This window comes from Suricata suricatta, chromosome 5 (assembly GCF_006229205.1).
Source record: "Suricata suricatta isolate VVHF042 chromosome 5, meerkat_22Aug2017_6uvM2_HiC, whole genome shotgun sequence".
Taxonomy (NCBI): Eukaryota; Metazoa; Chordata; class Mammalia; order Carnivora; family Herpestidae; genus Suricata; species Suricata suricatta.
The window spans coordinates 8,977,140-8,993,837 of NC_043704.1; the positions used below are offsets into that span (position 1 = coordinate 8,977,140).

Consider the following 16,698-nt stretch of genomic DNA (forward strand, 5'->3'; position numbering starts at 1 on the left):
CAGCACGCGGCGCTGTGCCCACTTCTATCCCCGCAGCCGCGCCGGTTCGTGCGCGGCCAGCGGGGCTCAGCCAGTCCGCTGGAATTGAGGAGCATTCATTGAATCTGCGGCTTTCATGACGTCTCCCTGCGTGGCCCATCACTTTTCTCCCAACCGGGAATTTTTTTTTTCCGCCACTCTTGCCTTTTCCCCGTTCCGTCCACCGGGTCTCCCGCCCGCGTCCCTACCCGACGCGCACCCCTCCGCCCCTCCTTTGACCCCGCGCCCAGCCCTCCTCTCCGCTCGCGGCCAGAGGGAGCCAGTTTGCAGACGGCCGGCCGCACCTGGCCGGAGAGGTTGGGCGGGTGGAGGGGTGGGGATCCGCGGGAACCGGGAAGCCAGACCCAGAGCTGGAGGCACCGCCAGGAGAATGGAGTCTCCTAATAGCCTCCCGGGGCTGGTGTGAAATCTGACCACCTGATTCCAGTTTTTCTTTCCTTTTCTTTTCCTTTTTTTAAATTTTATTTTCTCCCCTCACCACCCATCGTGTAGTGAAATATATCTTGCTCCGTTCCAAGAGAGGAGATCATGATTGAGTGAAACCACCCTGTCCGCAACAAGGTAAGCGTGCGCTGAGTTGTTCGAAGGCGAAAAGCTGGCATCAATCTGGGCAAAACGTTCCGTGCCCTCGGGTCCCCACCTCCCCCTCCCCAGTCTCCGCCGCCGCTGCATGCTCCACGCTGATGAGGAACATGATGCCCAAGTCAAGGGAAAGGCGAGGGAGAAGCCGGTTACATAACAGAAGGGAAATCTGTTTCATACGGTTTTCATTAGCAACTGGAAACTCGCAAGGGGGGCGGGGAGAGGAGGGGTCTGCATGCCCGGGGCTCAGAGAAACCCAGTCAGTTATTGCAGACATCATTTCAACATCCGTTGGCAAAGAAGAAATGTACTGATTAACTGGCAGGGGAGGCTTGCGGTGTAGTCATTTCCAGTTGGGAAAAGACCATTGTCTTTAAAAAAAGCTGTTGTATCCTTGTTCTTCTTTGCATAGAAGAGAAAGGCAGAGACAGAGACGGAGATAGAGAACATGAGAAGGAAGGAAAGGAAAAGTGAGGGGTGGGGAGAAACAGGCAGAGATTGGGAAACAATAACTCCTAACTGTTCTCCATCAGGAAAACCAGGAATATGATATGATGACTACAATGATAGGAAGCTCTCCCTAGAAGTGAACTGAATTATTTTGTAACTGGAAGGAAAAAAGGAAAAGAAAAGAAAACCCCTTCAGATAAAATGAGATGTTTGTGGCATTTAGGAATTGGACAAATCTCCTGACTTGCTTCCTCCTGGGTATATTTTCATTTACATCAAGACATTAGGCTTGAATTAGTTTTTCACAGAAATAACATTAGTATTCCCCAAACCCAATAAAACCTTGGGTCAATCCACAGGTATATCTCTTCTACCAGCCTCAATATGGAGACACTCTTAGGGAGGAAACATGTCTTAATAGAAACAGCCACAGAAATGGGGTGAGGTTAATGGAGAAACAAAATACCAGAATTTTCCAAAGAATCCCGCCTCCACTCCCAAAATAGGAAGAGAGAGAGAGAGAGAGAGAGAGAGAGAGAGAGAGAACGAGAACTCCAGTGCTTTGGAGTTGGAGAGTCATTATATGTTTAAAGTGTCTCCTGCTTGCTTTTATCCAAAGTCTGATGGCACTAGACAGCCCCACCATACGGTGTGCAATGTCACATCCCTACCAGCTCCTCACCCTGCCTACCTTTCTTCTGCTGAAAAACAGAGGAGCGGGATGCCTGGGAGCTGATTAGAAAGAAAAAGGGGTTTGCTATAGTCAGGGCACAGCTAACTAAGCTTCGCCCATTTTGCCTGGAGAAAGAAAGAGCTGAGTCTCCATGGCGACCCAGGTGGGAGGGGAGAAGGCAGCTCCAGTTACAAAAACGCGTTGGACAAAACTTTCCCAGCTTTGGGCTAAGAAATAAGCCAGCCGCGTACCCTGTGGAGGGCCCCAGGGAATTGGCTCTGCCCGAGTTCCTGCCAGCGACCCATGAGGGGGCTGCCAAAAGTGGCCCGCACCCACTCAAACCCCCCAAAGTTGCCCAGAAGCCACGGAGATGGTTCCGGCAGCAGGTTCCGAATTCAGCACCAAGGCCAGAGCACAAGAGTCAGGTCCCAACCTCCCAGTCAGTTGCCCCTGGGAACACTATTAGCTCCTTTGGTGACAGTAGCAATCACTTTCTGTAAAGGAACGATTCTCTTGCCCGTGCAGAATCTGGATATCTGATTATCCACGGAATTGCGGGGGACAGAGAAGCTTGCAAATCATCCATTTCACGCATGGCGGTGCATCAGAGTAACTATTCAAAATCAAGAGCACTAAAACAGCGAGAGATCCAAGCTGAACTAAGAATGGAGAATGATCCTGTCCTCAGGGAGTAAAGGGGCCCATGGGCCTGCACGCGTACACACACACACACACACACACACACACACACACACACACACACACACACCCTGGATCAATCTCTGATGAGAGTCGCCTAGTATCAACCAAGTCCCTTTGGTTTCAAAAGCATCCATTCATTTCTTACACTGTCACTCTCCTCTTCACTTTGTATCGGGCTTAGATGACAGAAAGACTTTAGGAGCACCCTGTCAGCAAGATACTGGTTAACCAAATCCTGTCTAGAGCTCCTGAGCCCACAGAGGGTAGAGAAATAAATTACTCCTGGTCCAGACCTGACAGGCTCTTGTAAAAAGAGCCAGTTAGCTCCAGGAAAGTGTGCTAGTGAGGTGAGAGGCAGTAACTCTGTCTTTAAGCCAGCGTGTGAACAGGGCAGCTCCATTTCCAAGGTTGCAGGCATAGGAAACAAGGAAGAAGCTGTGCAAGAGGGGGAGGACTTATTATCACTTGAGTTCCATTTCAGCCGTCATTGAGTGAAAGCAGGTAAGTCTCGCTCGCCATTCTGCCTTCACCTTAGGCAAAGTTGGTCTCTGTCCTGCTGTCCTCATCTTTGGTCCTAGATCCTCACTCCACCCCACCCCCCATTACTGATGAGGAAAAATAGTAGAGGAAAGTGGCAATCACATTTCTAATAGACAGCTTTTGAGACTGGCAGCCAGGTGTTACAAGGCTCAATTTGAATCATAGAGCCCAGTCTAAGTTTGACAACTGATTGGAAATAGTGACAACACCTTTACAATACACTGGGCTGCTTTTCTCTTTTGAGGATATACTTCTGTGTGTTTAGTCTTGAGCTTGTTCTGGTTTGTTCTCTATGAAGGTAAATGATGTGAGTCCTGATTTTCGTGCTGGGTTTTCCAGCTGTGGGCATGCCATTGTCTTCTAAAGGGGATGCATGCAGAGTACTTAGGACTTGGTTAAAACAGTGTGTTTATACCTTCTGGTTTTTGTAGGGGGTTTTCATGATCTCTACTGAAGGCAGAAGCAATCTATTCCAGACCTGGTCAAAAAGTGAGAGGTTATACAATTTCTTCCATTTCAATTCCTGATAGATGTTGAGAAGTTTATCCATGATGTAATTTATGGAAGAGTTGCTTCCTAAAGTGTAGAGAAGTGGTGCATGGAGTACTTTTAGGACTTAGAGCAAGTCCTATTATCAGCAGATGAGAAGTCAAAATTAGTTATGAAGATAAAGCCATACAAAAATATAGATCATTCTATTAAATATATTATTTATAAGGTAATATATTTGTGAGTTCTAAAGCTCAATTTCTCTTGTGAGTTAAAAAAAAAGATAGGAATGTAAATGATCTAGGTATAGGAAATTGCTCAATCAATAATCTTTAGTTCTGGTAGATTCTATGCTCATATATTTGGTGCTAATTTATCAAACTAGGATTTGTTTTCTTCCTGGGTGGCTAATTGCTGAGCAAAGCATCATTATGCCCTGATGGCTGTCAATGACATACTCCAAAATGGTTGGTTGACCCGTTTCAAGTAAGATTTGTTAAGGAGACTTAAAATTTATCCTTGTGCACTTGACACCTTTTGTAATACTTTTTTAAATAATTTTTTCACCTTACCCTGATATTTCCTGAACATCAGTAAATAGTATATATTAACTTTTATGATCTAGGTCTTTATTTAATACATAGGACTTACACAGGCTATTGCTTTTCAATATACAGAAGTGCTTTAATTCCCTCTCAAATCCCCCCATCTTGTTACAAAATCTCTCTGCCTTTGCAGAATAAGAGAAGATGTCAGAAGAGCTGTTTAATAAGCAATCAAAAAAATTATTGGCAATTAAAAATAAATAAATACACTCTTATCGAAGCTTAACCCCATTCACTGATTTTTGTGGGTAGAAAGTATTGTTTTTCCCAACGGTTGAATCTTGATGATGTGAATCTTCATGAAAATATGATAAAGCTTCTTTATCAAAATAAGAAAGTAGGCAAGTTGAATCTCTTTTCTTTCTCGATAACTCTTCCTTAAACAAATGGTATGTAAGCAATTTGCAGTTGAATAAGGAAATAGACCAGAGAGAGTCAAAACAAGGGGAAAGGAAGCTAGGGGGAAAGGCTAGTGCTTAAGGCTCCTGTATTTTGACCAGCGTTAAAGTAATGACACTTTTGAAATCAAGGTTTTTTGTTTTTGCTCTTGTTTTTGTTTTTTAATTCATTGTATCAAGACTTTAAGGTTTATGGAATTAAGATGTTTAAATGTAACATGTTTGGATTTATAGTGTATTGAGATGGCATTTATTGTTTCTTTCTTTTCTTTTCAATTGTCATTTTGCATTATCAAAAGGAATTGATTCACTCTGGATTTTTTTCAGAATTGCTAAATTTAGTAGTATCAGTAAAGGGGAAATTGGTAGTTAAGTTGAAAAATCATCAAGATACTTGATTTTAGATTTTTTTTTAGTTGTAGTTTGAATATTTAGGGATATTTAAAAAATAAAATGCATTTAGGATAACACATTTGAAAATGTATTTTAGGGTCACCTGGGTGGTTCAGTCAGTTAAGCTACCAGCTTTGGCTCAGGTCATGCTCTCACGGTTCATGGGTTCGAGCCTGGCATCAGGTTCTGTGCTGACAGCTAGCTCAGAGCCTGGAGCCTGCTTTGGATTCTGTGTTTCTTTCTCTCTCTGCCCTTCCCCTGTTCACACTCTGTCTCTCTCTGTCTCTCAAAACTAAAAATAAATAATAAAAATAAATAATAAAATGTATTTTAAATAATTAGAAATAATTAGGATCCTATACAAAGAAGAGATTATAATTATGGTAGTTGGTGCTCTAATGGTATTCTGACTCTCTTCTGACAAAGTACTAGAATATACACATACTCAATATCATTTTACTGGCACTAGTTAATAACACAAAGCTGATTCCCTCAAATAAAGAAAGACAATGTCATCTTTTTATTTAAGTTTGAGATACAGGGGTGTCTGGGTGGCTCAGTCACCTCTTTCTTTTTCTTTTATAGTTTATTGTCAAGTTGGTTTCCATATAACACCCAGTGCTCATCCCCTAAAGTGCCTTCCTCTATGCCCATCACCCCCCTTCCTTTTCCTCCTCCCCCTTCAGCCCTCAGTTTGTTTTCAGTATTCAAGAGTCTCCATGATTTGCCTCCCTCCCTCTCCCTAACTCTTCTTCCCCCCTTCCCCTTCCCATGGTACCCTGTTAGGTTTCTCCTGTTAGACCTATGAGTGAAAACATAGGGTATCTGTCCTTCTCCGCCTGAATTATTTCGCTTAGCATGACACCCTCAAGGTCCATCCACGTTGCTACGAATGGCCAGATTTCATTCTTTCTCATTGCTGTGTAGTATTCCATTGTATATATAAACCACATCTTCTTGATCCATTCATCAGTTGATGGACATTTAGACTCTTTTCATGATTTGGCTACTGTTGACAGTGCTGCTATGAACATTGGGGTACGTGTGCCCCTATGCATCAGCCCTTCTGTATTCCTTGGGTAAATCCCCAGCAGTGCTATTGCTGGGTCATAAGGGAGTTCTATTGTTAATTTTTTGAGGAACCTCCACACTGTTTTCCAGAGTGGCTATATCAGTTTACATTCCCACCAACAGTGTAGGAGGAAGCACCTGAGTCCTGATTTTAGCTCAGGTTATGGTCTCACGGTTCATGAATTAAAGCCCCGTGTCAGGCTCTGTGCTGACAGTGAAGGGCCTGCTTGGGTTTCTCTCTCACTCTCTCTGCCCCTCCCCCACTTCTGCACATCCTCTCTCTCGCTTTCTCTTTTTAAATAAATAAATAAACATTTAAAAAATGAAATACAATTGGAGAGAATTGATGTACAATATTATATCATTTTCAAGCACAGAACATGGTTACTTGACATTTGTATACATTGTGAAGTGGTCACAATACGTCTGGCTGTCGTCCATCACCCCACAAAATGAGTACATTTATTACTGACTGTATAACCCATGCTGTACACCACATAACCATGACTTGTTTATTTCACAACTAGAAGTTCGTATTTCTTAATCCCTTCCATGGATTTCGTTCCTACCGACCACCCCCACCGCCTGCAGCCACCGATCTGTTCTCTGTATTTGTGTGGCTAAGTTTGGTTGGTTTTGGTTTTTTGATTTCACATGTCAGTGAAATCACACAGCATTTGTCTTTCTCTGTCTGACTTATTTTGCTTAGCTTAATATTCTGAAGATCAATCCATGATTTTGTGAATTACAAGATGTCATTCTTCTTATGGCTAAGTAGTATTCCATTGTATATATAAAAATTTATATATATAATTTATATACTTATATATTTTATATATGTTTATATATAAATTTTATATAATATATAAACATAAATATAATGTATATTTATAGAAATATGTGATATATATGTGTTATATGTATATGTATACACACACACACACACACCCCATATTCTCTATTCATCCATTTATCAGTGGGCACTGATATTGTTGCCATATCTTGGCTTTTGTAAATAATGCTGCAATGAACAAAAAAGTGCATGCGTCTTTTCAAATTAGAGATTTTCGTCTTTTTCAGATAGGTAACCACTAGTGGAATTGCTGGATGGTATGGTAGTTCTATTTTTATATTTTTTAACTTCTGTCCTGTTTCCATAGTGGCTGCACTAATTTGCATTCCCACAACAGAGCACAAAAGTTCCTTTTCTCTACATCTCCATCAGTACTAATTATTCTTGTATTATTGATATTAGTCATTGATTGGCATGGAGTAATATCTCATCGTTCATTTCCCTGATGATTAGTGAAGCTGACCATCTCACCATATGCCTGTTGGCCATCTGTGTATCTGCTTCGGAAAAATGTTCAGACCCTCTGCCTATTTTTTTAGTTGGATTGTTTTTGTTATTGAGTTATATAAGGTTTTAAATACATTTTAGACATTACCCTCTTATTGGATATGTGACTTGTGAATATCTTCTCCCATTCAGTAGGTTGCCTTTTCATTTTGTTGAAGGTTTCCTTCACTGTGCATACGATTTTTAGTTTGATGTAGTCCCATTGTTTATTTTTGCTTTTGTTACCCTCGCTTTTGGAGACAGATCCAAAAAAAAAAAAAATTGCTAAGACCAATGTCAAGGAGCTTACCATCTATGTTTTATAGAAGTTTTATGGTTTCAGGTCTTAAATTCAAGTCTTTAATCCAATCTGAATTGACTTATATATATATGGTGTAAGATAGTGGTCCAATTTCATTCTTTTGTATGTAGATGTCCAGTTCTCCCTGCACCATTTATTGAAGAGACTGTCGATTTCCCATTGTATATTCTTGCCTGTTGTTGTAAATTGACCATAGATGTGTGGGCTTATTTCTGGGCTCTCTATTCTGTTCTGTTAATTTATGTGTCTGTTTTTATGCCAATACCATACTGATATGATTTGATTACTATAGCTTTGTAGTATAGTTTGAAATCAGGGAGCATGACACCTCCAGCTTTGTTCTTCTTTCCCAAGATTGTTTTAATTATTTGGGGTATTTTGTGTTTTCATACAAATTTGAGAATTATTTGTCCTAGTCCTCTGAAAGGTGTCATTAGAATTTTGACAAGGATTGCAATGAATCTGTAGATTGCTTTGGGTAGTATGGACATTTTAATAATATTAATTCTTCCAATTCATGAGCATGGAATATCTTTCCACTTACTTATGTCTTTTTAATTTTTTTCATCAATGCCTTATAGGTTTTGATGTACAGATCTTTCTTTTCATTGGTTAAGTTTATTCCCAGGGATTTTATTAAGTGGAGGCGCATTCCCTCTATACTCACACTATTGAGAGTTTTTATCATAAGTAGTTGTTGAATTTCATCAAATACTTTTTCTGCATCTATTGAAATTATCCTATGATTTTATCTGTCATTTTGTTAATGTGGTTTATCACACTCATTGACTTGCAGGTATTGAATCATCCTTGCATACCTGAAATAAATCCCACTCAATCTTGGTGTGTGATCCTTTTAATGTATTGCTGAGTTTGGTTTGCTAATTTTTTGAGGATTTTTCATATACATTCATCAGGGATATTGGCTTATAATTTTCTTTTTTTGTAGTTTTTTTTGTCTGGTTTAGGCCTTAGGGTAACACTGGACTTGTAAAATGAGTAGGGAAGCTTTCTCTCCTCTTCAATTTTTTGGAAGAGTTTGAGGATTGGTATTAAATCTTATTTGAATGTTTGGTAGAATGCACTAATAAAACCATTTGGTCCTAGACTTGTGTTGGGAGGTTTTTGATTACTGATTTAATCTCCTTACCAGTAATGTCTATTCAGATTTTCTATTTTTTCATGATTCAGTTTTGGAAGATTGTAAAGTTCTAGAAATGTATCCATTCCTTCCAAGAGGTTCAGTTTGCTGGTATATAATTGTTCATAGTCTCTTTTTGTGGTATCAGTTGTAACTTCTCCTCTTATATTTATGACTTTATTTATTCTCTCTTTCTTTCTTGTTGAGTCTAGCTAGAGGTTTGTCAATCTGTCTTTTCAAAGAACCAGTTCTTACTTTCATTGATTTTTAAATTGTCTTTTAAATCTTTAGTCCCTTTATTTCCATGCTGATCTTTATTATTTCCTTCCTTCTACAAAATTTGGATTTTATTTATTCTTCTTTTACTAGTTCCTGTAGGTGTAAAATTAAATTGTTTATTTGAAATTTTTCTTGTTTTTTGAGGTGGGCCTGTATTGTTATGAATTCAACTCTTAGAACTGCTTTTGCTGCATCCCATAGATTGTGATATGTCATATTTCTATTTCCATGTGTTTCTGGGGTTTTTCCTTTGATTTTTTCTGTGACCCAGTAGTTATTCAATAATATGTTGTTTAATCTCCATGTGTTTGTAGATTTTTCAGCTTTCTTCTCATAATTGATTTCTAGTTTCATATCACTGTGGTTGGAAAAAATGCTCATTATTATTTCAGTCTTCTTGAATTTATTAAGACTTATTTCTGTGACCTAATATGTGACCTAACATGGAGAATGTTCCCTGAACACTTGAGAAGAAAGTCTATTCTGTTGTTTTGGATGGAATTGCTCTGTATGTATCTATTAAGTCCATTTGCCCTAATGTGCCATTTAAGGCCAAAGCTTTCTCATTTATTTTCTGTCTGGATGAGTTATATACATTGATGGAAGGAGAATGTTATAATTGCCTACTGCTGTTGTATTGGTATCAGTTTCTACCTTTACATCTGCTAATATTTGCTTCATCTATTTTTGTGCTTCTAAGTTGGGTGCATGCGTGTGTGTGTGTGTGTGTGTGTGTGTGTGTGTGTGTGTGTCTATTTACATATACACATATATATGTGTATACACCCATACACATACACACACACACACAAATGCTTTATCTTCTTACTGAGTCAACTCCTGTATCATTACATAGTGGTTCTCTTTGTCTTTTTTTTTTTTCTGATATAAGTACAGCTATGACAGCTTTCTTTTCATTTCCATTTCCATAGAATATTTTTTTCTTCTCTTGCTTTCAGTCAGTTTGTATCCTTACTTCTAAAGTGAATTTATTATAGGTAGCATATAGATATCTTTTTTAATACATTTAACCACTTTATGTGGTTTTTGATTGGAGAATTTAATCCATTTATGTTTAAAGTAATTATTGATAGGTATATACTTATTGCAATTTTCTCCATTCTTTTCTGGTTGTGTTTATAGTTCCTCTGTTTCTTTCTTCTCCTTCTCTCTTCCCTTGTGGTTTGAGATTTTCTTTATTGTTATGCTTGAATTCTTTTTCATTTTCTTTTGTGTACTTACTGTAAGTGTCTAGTTTGTGATTACCATGAAGTTCACATATGTCACACTACATATAAAACAGTCTACTTTAAGTTGATAGCAATTTAATTTTGAACGTATTCCCAAACTCTATATTTTTACTCCCCCTTCTATGTTTTATGTTTTTGATGTCACTTTTTATGTCCTTTTACTTTATGTATTCCTTAAAACTTATTGTAGTTTTAATTTCACTACTTTTGTCTTTTAACCTCCTAAGTACCTTTATAAGTGATTAATCCACTACATTTAATGTATATTTACCTTTTCCAGTGAGGTTTTTACTTTCATATGTTTTCTTTTTATGAATTAGTGCCATTTCTTTTCAGCTCTTTAAGAACTCCCTTTACTATTTCATGTAAGGCTGGTTTAGTACTAATGAATTCCTTTAGCTTTTGCTTATCTAGTAAACTCTTTATCTCTCCTTCAAGCCTGAATAACTTTGATATATCTGTTTCCTCATTTGGCTTGACTCTGTTTCTATGTATTAGGTAACATAGCTACCTCTTTCGGGCTTGAAGGAGTGAATAACATTGCATAGGTGATAAACATTGTTCAACTTTGTCCTAGCTCGTGGTTGTTTCTTGAAACTTCATGATTGTCTAAACTTCCTGAGTTAGTATGGATATGCCAGTTGTTGAGGACATGCGTGCTGAGACCTGTCAGTGTTTAGCATCTAGTTGCAGGCTAACTAAAAGCCAGACCCTCAGGCAATAGTTTGTACAATATGCAAAGATATACAGTCTTGGGGGACTGCAAGCATAATCCCTGTTGGCCTGCAGGGCGGGAGATCCTGAGGTCTCCCCTGGGCAACTGTTGTAAAACTTGGGCCTTTAGACAAGTGTATAAGCTTTTTTTGGGAAGTCTCATTGTGTTGTAAGTTGGCCAAGGGTGTGCAAAAGGTGGTGTCTCCCTGCTTTTATTCCCTGGATGTGCCACCTTAGCCTCTGATGTGTGGGAAATTAGAAGCCTGTCCCTTAGACTGAATCTCCAGGCTTCAGTAAATAGGTTCTTTTCACAAGAAGACAAAGGTTGTGTTTGCTGTCTGTGCAGTGCCCTGGGGTAGTGGCCTGCCAAGAGCTATCTGTCTACTCATTAGAGTCCTATAGAGCTCGGGAATGCCAATTCTCTTAGCCACCGGAGCCAGGTGATCAAAGAGTGTCCTGTGTGGGTTGAATGTGCCTCTGGCTTCAGCAAGGCCACAGGAGAGGAAAATGGGCATGGCAAGCTCACTGGCTTCAGAAAGGTTGTAGGAAAAAGTCTTGCCTGCACATGCCCATGGGCTCCATTGGTGCAGCAGGAGAGCGTCTCGGGTACACACGGGCTTGAGGCTAGGCGTAGGAGAATCCCATGACCACCCGCGCTGCCAGCCCCGTCCAGGGAGCAGGGAGTCCTGCAGTTCCCCCATCCCCTGGTCTCAGCAAGCAACACAGTGGTTCACCCTGCCCTTCAAAGCAAGCTAGTGGCAGGGGGCCTTGTCCAAGCCCTGTTGCCTCTTCTCGCAGGCTAGATAGAGCATGCAGCCATGGTGTCCACCAACACCTCCATTTCTTGGGAGTGTCTCAGTTGTCCCCTGCCACTGCAGCAGGTGCCTCCAGATCAACAAATGAATGTCCCCTCACATATAGCCTGGGTACGTTTCAAACTGTGGGGTTTTTGCTGAGGGAAACCATAGCCCAGCCCTCCAAGAGGGGAATCTCCGTTTCCTACGACACAATGGGGCTTCCAGACATCAGCCTGATCGGTTCCCCGAGCCAGACATTCTGAGGGCTTTTCTTTCTGGCACAGATCCCAGAGGCCAGTGTGCCCAATGTGGGGCACTGAACCTTGCTCAGGAAGAAGTGCCTGTCCGACACAACCCCTCCCTATTGTGCGTTGCTGCACCAAGGACGGGCTTTCTTTCAAGACTGTCTCCACCCCTCCTTCCCATCTTAATGTGGTCCTTTTATTCTTTGTTGTGGAGAGCAGTTCACCTAGTTTCCAGATCTTTTCCAAAGGGAAATAATCCATAGCTGTAGATTTGATGTGTCTGTGGGAGGAGGTGAGTTCACAGTCTTCCCATGCTGCCATCCTGGATCCTATGCTCTTACGACAATGTCATCTTGAAAAGAATATTCAGTATTCCCTAAACTGGCTGTAGCCCTGATCTGATCATACCTGCTAATCAATTATAGATATCTACCTATTTATTTATTTATTTACTTATTTTATTTATTTATTTATTTATTTATTTATTACTGAACTGCATGGTTATTTAAATAAATCTTGAGAGAATGATTTTGCCTGGCATTCCAATGACCATTCAAATCTTCATCTTGTCCAGATGCATTCAGACCATCAATCAACTTTTCTAATTACAATGTATGAAGTTAACCCTACATTTGAAAAAAACGGCTCTTAGATTCATGTCTTTATAGATTTATGCTGGCCAGACTAAGCCCCCAAGACCCATTCAGTCTCATATTTCACATTTCCTCTCTATGGCTGTCCTGAGAACCAGAGACAGCACAGCACTGGTGGTTCATTTAGTGAAAGATTCTGGACAGTCACTGCCAGTCATATTCCTAGTCACTGAGACATGGCTTCCAGTGTGAACACGTTACGAAATCAACCAGCAAGTGAATCTATGGGTAAAAAGATCCATACCCCTACCAACAGTTGTTTTGTGGTGCTAAATCCGAACATACATGTGATATGAAAGACGAATCTATAAATAGAGTTCAAATACCGGTGCTGTGAGTTTCCTCATTAAATTTACAGGCATCTACTTCCTTCCTTCCTGGGATGAGAATGGAGTTGTGTTTTTGTTTTTGTTTTAATGATGCTTTAAATTTTCCTCATATCATCCAACAAAAATATGTGTGAATGTGACATTGTGCTTGGGAGGCGTCATTCAGTGATGAAGGGCACAGGCTCTGGCGTGTCACTAACTGCATTTGCATCAAGCTTCGGGTATTAGTCAGTTCAGTGTCGCGACCGCAGTGGCTTACAAGCAAATGTGGATCTCTCCTGCAAGCTGCGTACCTTTCTCTGCTGGTCAGCTGTGGTCCTGCCACCCCGTGTCTTCCTTCTTCTGGGATCCAAGCTAAGGGACCAGTCTGATCTGGGACATTCCATGCTAGCATCAGAGGAAAGGAAAATGCCAAATGATGCAATGGCTCTTAAAAGTCCTGCTCAGGGATGGCCCGAGTGATGCACTCAGAGTCCCTGGGCCAAAACCAAGTTGTGTGTCACATCAGTATCAATGGCCGAGGAGATGGAGACGCATATTTATCCCATGCTGAAGCACCTGCATATAGCAACAGGTGCGGACATATAATCTTCGTACAAAGGGGAAAGTGAATAATTAGGGACAATTATATAATCCACTATGCTAATTATGTGACCTTGATCCACTTTACACTTTTGGTTTGCCTATCTATAAAATGAAAATAATAGCATCCACCCCAGAGATGTTATGAGGATTGATGTGATAATGTAAGGTTCTTCACACAATGTCCAGCACGGAGTATGCACTTTATGAATAATAGATGCTTACTCATTTGCTACCACATGTCATTAAACGCAGTCCTCTGTGAGGCCATGTAGACTGTATTAATGAGATTGCTGTTGTGTTAGAAAATCCCTAAATCTCAACAGCTTAGCAAAATAGAAGGTTGTTTCTCATTCTTGTAAATCTAATTGGCTGATGCCATACAGGGACTGTGCACAGGAGATTTTTTAATGACCCAGGCCTGGAAGTAACACATCACTTCTGCCCATATTCTGTGACCTTGCCTAACTGCAATGGCAAGGTCAGCTCTGTGCGCAGGAGGAAAATACAGTGGTAAGGCAAGCACACTAGAGTCTTTGGATATATATCCAATATCAAACTGGTCCATTTGGCTGCTTTAACACAAATGCCTGGCATCAAAGAAATACAACTATTGTAGGTCAGGGATAAAGTGAGGCAGAGCAAATGATTTGTCCCAGTGGTAGAAAGATCCCCGGTGGCAACAGTGTTTTGTTGAGTTCTTGAATCATTCTTGAGCAGTGTATTTGTTTTTAACAAATTAGTTGGGATCTTTGACTTTGGAGTGAGTGTCTGTGATGCTTACAAAAGAGATGTAAATCCATATTGTTTGACTCCTGGTGGCTGAGCCGTTAAAGTAGACACAGAGAAGAAGAACTGGCTTCACAGCCCAGGCTCAGGAGCAAGTTTCTAATCCTGGAAGTTACACCCACATTGCGTCTAAGAATGCCCAAGGATTAGATGCTGTCTTCCAACCTCTCCAACTTGCCGTTGGCTAGCAATTTGCATTTTGTCTTGAATCACATAAACATCTATAGGTTAGACACGTGCTCTAAGTTTAGGGTGAATTAATCTAACAATAGTGTGTGTTTTCCTCAAAGTAGACCATGTAATTTGTAAGTAGTCTTTGAAAACTCCTGCCTGCCTCAAGGAAAACAGGTGCCCTCAGAAACTAAAATCCATATACCTTTCCACTAGAAGGGAGACACCACTAACTTTTTAAAGTTTATTTCTTTTGAAAGAGAGAGCAGGGGAAGGGCAGAGAGAGAGACAGAGAGAGAGAATGCTTAGCAGGCTCCGCACTGCCAGCACAGAGCCCAACATGGGCTTCAAACTCACCAACAATGAGATCATGACCTGAGCTGAAATCAAGAGCTGGGTGCTTTACCGACTGAACCAGCGGGGATATCTCAACTTTAATGCTCAACTTACAATCTAGAAAAGATGCATAGTAGATGGAGACATACATGATAGCTAGGAGACAAAGAGCCAGAAGAAATATGGTGGTCACACAACAGGATGCTGCCAGTTGTCCTCATTCCCTGTCCTCCAACATGGTGCCAACGCCACAGCGCATGCGTGCAGGACCCAAAGTTACCAACCTGGAATAGTGACTATGCATCCTTCCATGGGGCAGCTGTACTGGATTAAAGAACTCCTGAACACTTTAAATATCTTGCCATTCTAAAGTAATGTCTAGAGTGGAGCTTCTGATAAATGAAGAGAGTGTTTTTGAGGAGAGGATGTATTTCACTGCTACCTCCTTTCCTTTCTACTTAAAAGGGACATAACTCAACTCAGTCACATGCAGAAGGGAGGAATCAGGACGATAGGTAAGTCCAAACCGTGGAATGTAAGAAACAGATGAAGGAACTGAGGATGCTTCCCCTACAGAACACGTGCGGGGGGTGGGGGGGGGCACGAAAGTTGTTTTCAGGAATTCTGATACAATATTTTAAGATAAAGGGAGGGATTAGCATTGAGCCACTAAGATCTAAGAAATACAACTAGGACCCAGGGGTGGAAGCTACAAAGTGACACGTAAGTGAGACCCTTCTAAAAGCAGAGCTGGGAAGAGGCAGCATGGCCTGTGCTCTCCATCAGCACAGCTCTGAACTCCCCATCGCTGGAGGCATGGAGAAGCTGGGGGAGCCAAGTAAAGGCACTGGAGTGTTTTAAAGTCCTCACAACACACAAAGGGCTTGCAATCCTCCTGACGGCAATGACCACCTTCCTTGTCAGTCAACACGTCACACTGGCCGTCAGCAGTCTACGAGGCCATGGCTTTCTGACTGGGGAGCCATCATTTCTCTCCATAAAAGAAATGAGTTCCATTCCACCAAATGACATTTTGGTCCATACATGAAATGCATGGTCTGTGAGAACAAACCAGGAACGTTGTGACCGCATGACTGAGCTGCAAGTCTGTCAAATTCCCCACCCAGGGGAGAGACTTACCTTCTGCTTTATGTTTTCCTTCCAACTCTACCTTCAGCCAACAGACAGGGGAAGGGTTAGACCTCTGGAGGCTTTTCACAACGCTCAGAACTTATTTGGAAACAGCCTCATGCTCTTTTCAGAGTCACGACCTATGCCACGTATGCCAGAGAACATTTCAGATCTATGGACATCTCTTATGTGCAAAATATGATTCCAGTAAGATAGAATTCCCACTCTTTAAAAAAAATCCAGTTTCCAGGGCACCTGGGTGGCTCAGTTGGTTAAGTGTCCAACTTCAGCTCAGGTCACGATCTCACAGTTCGTGGGATTGAGCCCCACATCCGGCTCTGTGCTGACAGCTCAGAGCCTGGAGCCTGCTTCAGATTCTGTGTCTACCTCTCTCTCTGACCCTCCCCCGCTCACACTCTGTGTCCCCTTCTCTCAAAAATATATTAATGTTAAAAAAATTAGAAAAAAAAATCCAGTTTCCATAATAGCAAAGAAGGGACGGATGTCTTCCTTTTGGGGCTGTATCCTGAGGTAGTCACCAGGGAATGCCTTAAATTTATATTTGCTGCATTGAATTTTCATTAGCCCTCCTGGTGGTCCAGGCTCACCCCTGGGAAACATCTAAGGAGAGATGACACAAATAGGGAACCAGAGAAAGAGGCTATAATATGTGACCTG

The 16,698-nt window shown here is 41.1% G+C and overlaps 1 protein-coding gene across 1 annotated transcript in view; it reads left to right on the forward strand.

Moving 5' to 3' along the window:
• Nucleotides 1-384: 384 nt before the first annotated feature.
• Nucleotides 385-16,698, forward strand: part of KCNJ6 (potassium voltage-gated channel subfamily J member 6) — a 265,669-nt gene continuing 249,355 nt past the window's right edge. Inside the window, exon 1 of the mRNA XM_029938960.1 lies at nt 385-600. The gene's annotated coding sequence lies outside the window, so the exon portion shown is untranslated. The remainder of the gene's footprint in view (nt 601-16,698) is intronic.